Source organism: Myotis brandtii, unplaced genomic scaffold (assembly GCF_000412655.1).
Source record: "Myotis brandtii unplaced genomic scaffold, ASM41265v1 scaffold1264, whole genome shotgun sequence".
Lineage (NCBI taxonomy): Eukaryota > Metazoa > Chordata > Mammalia > Chiroptera > Vespertilionidae > Myotis > Myotis brandtii.
Genome location: NW_005354443.1, coordinates 269,984 through 276,592, shown reverse-complemented (window position 1 = coordinate 276,592; position 6,609 = coordinate 269,984).

Sequence of the window (6,609 nt, the reverse complement as noted above, 5' to 3'; positions counted from 1 at the left end):
CCTTCCCTCACAAACCTCAGAAGGAACATCCTGCTGACCCCTCAATGGCATGCATACTTCTAGATTCGAACTGTGAGACAACTCATTTCAGTTGTTTAAGCCACCTGCCTGAGGTACTTGGTTACTGCAACCACTGCAAACGAATCCCAAAATGCTCTCCTCTGAGCCCCTCTTCCTACCCCCCTAGTTCTATGGGAAGGCACTTTCCATCATTCCCTCGGTGAGGGTATGTGCCAAACAGTCTCAGGTCCCTTCCCTGAGCTGGCGTATTTAACATTCTTCGGCAACTGGACATATTCATTTCCCTCAGGTGAAATTAATTCTTTGGTTGCACAGAGTCCTAATCTCTCCACACTGTTGCTTAAATAATATTTGTTCTACCATTTCCTACAAACAACTTTACTGACGGAGTTTATGACACAGCTTTCTGAAAAGAGGAAGCTTTTACTTCCTTTCTCAAAGCGCTATCGCAAGAACTTCTCCAAGGAACTGGGACTCCGTGCTCTGGCACCAGGGCAACAACAACCGCTCCGGCCTCACCTTGACCATCCCAGTGGCCCAGCGTGGTTTCTGCATTGGTCCCATTCCTTCCATAATGATTCTTCCAGCCAGCATCCTCATGTCGGAATACATAAGCTCTGGTTAAAGCACAACTCAATCTTCATTCTTATTTTCCCAAGTTTTTCCAAAACGAGAAGACTATAGTGCTCAGGAGACTGCTGAGCAACTTGAAGTTTCTGGCAAACACAGATATGTGCAGATGTGATTTTCAAAACAGGAGAGGGCCTCCCCAGCCAGTTCACAGAGGCCTGCTCTCCAGGAAAAAGAGGACAGCAGTTGTTCTGGCAGATCACTGAGAAAGTGCTGCATGCTATATGTTTAGATGGGAGGAAAGGGCCTCCAGTTTCAGCTCAAGAGATGTGCAGAGCTGAAAAAATATCACCCTCACAATAAGATAACAGCTGGACAAATAAAAAATTAATGACATTTCTTGAACTAACACCCTCAGAGAGCTGAGGGCACAGGTCAAACAACCAGCCCACATTCTAGGGAGAAACAGATGTGTGCAGACACCACCAGGTGCCAGATGACCTGGCAAGATTTAACTCAAACGGTTTAATGAATTAATAAATACCACATCTGAGCTAGCATAAAAAGTGGACACTCCCAGGAAGGGGAAGTGAATGGAGATGTAGGGGTGTAGACAGCCTCTTGCAGGCTTTCCCTCCATGAATCCCATCAGGTACAGGGGTGATTCAGAGAATCCTAAGATAGTCTCACTCACCACGCTGGGTAGGGAAGGGTAACAGCAGCCTTAATCTTCAGAGAAAGAGCAACACATACTCCCGAGTTGGGCACTGGTAGAAACCCAGATAGAAGAATGGAACAGCAAAAGTAAATCCCTATTCCTAGAGAAAGCCAGGAAAATAGGCTGGATCCAGCATTATAGCTGAAGCAGTAAAGGAACACTTATTAAGGTGATACCCCTGACACCCAGCTTCACTGTGCCTACCTGAGACTAAGGCTACACCAGAACATCTGAGATCACCCATTTCTCCATTCCACACCACCATGCTAACAAACACTGAGTAAAAGTTACAGTGAACTATATCTGGGAGAGTGACAACAAACAGATTTTCTCTGGGGAGCCACATAAAGTGAAGAACCACACGAAGCTAGATCTCACACCAAGTAGGGTACATACAGTGGGAAAAACGCTAAGGAAGATTAGCCCATTCCCTAAACACAAGGCATTGCCAGGGGCATCTGAAGTCTCTGGTGCACTGTGTTAACCATAGCAACAACAAAGGTTAAGCCCAACCCAACTCCTGACTATATTAACCCAAATCCCCATTCTAAAGGTCCAGCCCAAAGAAAGACATGCTCATATCCAAGCACACACACACACACACCACCACCACCACCACCACCAACAACAACAACAACAACAACAACAACAACAAAAATAGGAAGCATATGAAAAAGTACGAAAACATACTGGAGGAGACAAAGCAAGTATCAGAACCAGAATCAGATATGACACAGAGTTGAAACTGTCAAACAATCAATTTAAAATAACTATGATTAATATGTTAAAGGTTCTAATAGAAAATATATGACAAGCAAGAACAGATAGGTAATTTCAGTGAGAATCCAGTAGAATGCCAGAAATGAAAATCACAGTAACACAGATGAATAATGCTTTCAGCATGGTAAGACATCAATGAATATAATACAGCTGAAGAAATAGTGAATGTAAAGATAGGCTGACAGGAGTGATCTAAACTGAAATACAAAGAGAAATAAAGAGTAAAATAAAGTACACTCAAGAGCTGTGGGACAATATCAAATATTCTAAAACATTCATTGTTAGGATTTGGCAGTAACACAGATGAATAATGCTTTCAGCATGGTAAGACATCAATGAATATAATACAGCTGAAGAAATAGTGAATGTAAAGATAGGCTGACAGGAGTGATCTAAACTGAAATACAAAGAGAAATAAAGAGTAAAATAAAGTACACTCAAGAGCTGTGGGACAATATCAAATATTCTAAAACATTCATCGTTAGGATTTGGGGAGAAGAGACATACAATGGAGTAAAAGAACTATTTAAGGAAACAGCATCCAAGAACAAGCATTTTCTGAAATTAATAATAGACACAAAATCACACATCCAAGAAGCTCACAAATCACCAAGCAGGATAAATATCAAAACAACACAAAGAAACACACAAAAACACCTAAACATATATTCAAATTGCTGACAACCAAAAGCAAAGAGAAAATCTTGAAGGCAGAAAAATGTCACATTACCTCCAGAGCAACAGGATAAACATTAGAACAGACTTCTGATGAAAAACAATTACAATGGAGTGATATATTTAAATGCTGGGGGAAAAAACAAAAACTGTCAATGCAGAATTCTATAGCTGGTAAAAATATCTTCCAAAAATGAAGGAAAATTAAATACTTTCTTAGATGAACAAAACTGAGATAATTCACCCTAGCAGACCCCCTCCAGAAGAAATATTAAAATAATTTCTCCAGGAAGAAGTAAAATATGATATAGTTTAGAAAATTGGGATCTTTACAAAGAAATGAAGAGCATTGGAAATGGAATAAATGAAGGTAAAATAAAATTTATTTTCTTCTTTTTAATTGTTCGAAAAGATAACTGAATATTTAAAGCAATGAAAGTGACAATGTATTGTGTATTTACAGCTTATGTAAAAGTAAAATATATGACAACAATAGGAAGAAATATCCTATATAATAAAAGGCTAATATGCAAATCGACCAAACGGCAGAATGACCGGTCGCTATGATGCATACTGACCACCAGGGGGCAGACGCTCAATGCAGGAGCTGCCCCCTGGTGGTCAGTGTACTCCCACAAGGGGAGTGCCACTCAGCCACAAGCTGGGCTCATGACTGGCAAGCACAGTGGCGGTGGCGGGAGCCTCTCCTGCCTTCGCAGCAGCCCTAAGGATGTCTGACAGTGGGCCTAAGCCATCAGTCAGACATCCCCTGAGGGCTCCTGGACTGCGAGAGGGCACAGGTGAGCTGAGTCGCCCCCCTGAGTGCACGAATTTCGTGCACTGAGCCTCTAGTTGGAAATAAAGATCCTTATACAACATTTGAGGTGGTTAATATTATTTTAAGTGAACTCACAATATTTTAAAATGAATATTGTAAACCCTAATGCAAGCATTAAAAGATTCTTTAAAATATTTTATTTTAAATACATAGTTCAACAATATGTAAAATAGAAAAATAGTCTAGGTAGAGATTTCTTTCAACTTAGTCTAAGCAGGCATGGAGGGAAGCAGAGCTGGAAAAAGGGGGACCACTTGGTCAAATGCAAGTGTGCTGCTTGGGAACAGTGTCCAAAGCTGCCTTTTCCCCCTTAATTTAGGCAAAAATTAGCACTTCCTTCTTTTACTCTAAAAGTTGTTCACTCATAGAATGAAATTTCTGAATAATTGCATTCATCTTTCAATTCTATGTCTAGTCCTTCAAGTGAAGAGTGGCCCAGTATTACAACAAAAATACCAGAGATACTTGATAAAACTTTGTTGATCAAAGCAAAACCCACAAGACGTGGGATATTGATTAATAACAAGTTACACTATTCCTAATATTGTGGATTAGAGTAGTGACTTTAACCTTTAAAATCCATCTTTTGCTTCTATCTAAACAATGAAAAATTACCAAATAAGGAAATAGTCTTGTACAAAATTATCTTCTCACCAATGAAACAGTAAGTCTTTTAAATTCATTAATCCTCTGATCACTCATGCCTACAAAAGAGAGAGAAGGAGAGAAGGAAAAACAAAAGTGATTTTTATACCAGCATTTTTTTTTCATTAGAATCTATAAGTAGTCCTTCAAATTTAGAACAGCAATTTATTTTAGAAAAAAATAGATATACATTTTCAGGAGATTAAATTCCATCAACAGGAGGAACCATTTACATATAAGCAAGGCATCGACGCTCTCACAATGAGAATTTGGAAATCTGGTCACCACGGAAGCTGTATCAAAATTTAAACAACTTCACCAAAAGAAGAAAAATTCTCATGAGAAACTAAACCAAAAACACTAAAATGCAATCATGCAATATGAACTTCATGTGGAAATTGCTTCTCCAGATGGTCGAGGCTCCTGAGGACAGTGTCATTGCTCCAGAGGCCAATTCACTGTCTACATGAACTTAAATGCTTCTTCTTCAATGAAAGTTAAACTTTCCATCCTGAATATTGGCCATTAATTATTTTTCCCAGGAATTTCTGGACTTTTTTCATAATAAAATCAAGATCACAAGAAAATATACTCTAAATGTTTATAAATGCTTGCTTTAAAGAAGTAAATCTTTTCTGTTTCAAATAAAGCTTTTTTGTAGTGAGGTATTTTTAATTTTTAGTTATTTTTAATAAAAACTGTATATACTTAAGGTGTATAACATGATGTCTTGATATACATCTACACAGTGAAGGTATACAGTTAAGGTAATTAACATATCCAACTTCCTCAGGTAGTTATGATGGTGTTTGCCTCTGTGTGTGCAGAACACCTGAGATCTACTCTTAGCCAATTTCAAGTATACAATACGGATTATTACCATAGTCACCATGCAGTACATTGCATCTCTAGGACTTAGTCATCCTAGATGACTGGCATTTTTTACTTTTTGACCAATGACTATTCATTCCCCCCCAACTCCCTAGCTCCTGACAGAACCATTCTACTCTCTATTTCTATGAATTCAACTCTTCAAAAAGATTCCACACATAAGTGAGATCATGCGGCATTTGTCTTTCTGTGTCTGGCTTATTTCACTTAACATCGCAACTTCCAAGTCCTTATCTCAAAATAGTACTAAATAATGATTAAAGTTAGACAAAGGATCTCAGTGTCTGAATTGGGTATTTATAACAAAGACAGTACATATGGCCTGGCTGGTAGCAGCCATGACAGGAATTCAGAGCCTGGCCATCAGTTTTGGGGCTGCAGACCAGAGGCTCCCATTCACTGGTCCCTCCTGCAGTGTGGAGGTGTGGCTCCCCAGCCACGCCCTGAGCCCGGGCCTGCGGGACATTAGGCTGAAGCCAGAGCCCCCAACCTGCCAAAGACACTCCTGCTGCAGAGTCACATCCTGGAGAAGACAGACAGAGGATTTGGAAGTAATAAAAAAATGGCCTTTCAAGGAAATGCTGCCAAGCCTCTGCCTAGTAATTTCTCAAATGAACCTAAATAACTCAAGCTTGAAAGAAGAAAAATAATCATCAACACAGCAAGTCTCACCTCTTCCCACAGCCTCTGTAGACCAGCCTTCCCATAGACCACAGGTGGGCCTTTGCTCAGGGACAGGAGTCTTCACCAAACAAGCCACCCCAGGGCAGTGGGGTCTGGCTGACGGAAAGAATTCTGTGTCCCCAGTGCCCTCCAGCATGGAGGGGTGAGGGCCAGAGGCTGGTGACCTTGTGAAACTAGAGGAGAAAACCCCATTTTAGTTGTTCCCACCCTGTGCTGATCATTGGTGCAAAGTCAGATTCTGATTCAATAACTTTCTGTGATTTAGCTTCAGCATTTTTTTTCTCTATTAGAATCACCGTTAATCTATTGGAATAGTCGGATGTCCCTTGACCTCACCCCTCCTATCTGTGAAATATGCTAATTGGACCGGACAGCCGAATGACCTTCTGGACGTCCTTCCAGACGACCTTCCAGACGAACCCAGGGCTGCGAGGGCTGAGCCCCTTGCATGAATTTCATGCATTGGGCCTCTAGTATTTATATAAACACATGTTTATATATGAACATGTCTCCACACTTTGCAAACATAAAGTTTACATTCTTTTTTATTGTTCACTTTCTTATATTATTTCACAAAGAAAATCTCAAACTAAAAAAAAAATACAATGAAAATAGCAGAAACCATTTTCTCTAGCATCAAGAGTCAAACTAGAAATATGTAACAAAAGGTTAGTTATTGCCAATAACAACAGGGAACAGTTTGGGAATTATAACAGTTCTTCCCTAAATAATACTTTGGTCACAGAAAACCTTAAGACAGCTCGTGGAACTTCCTTAAAACAACACA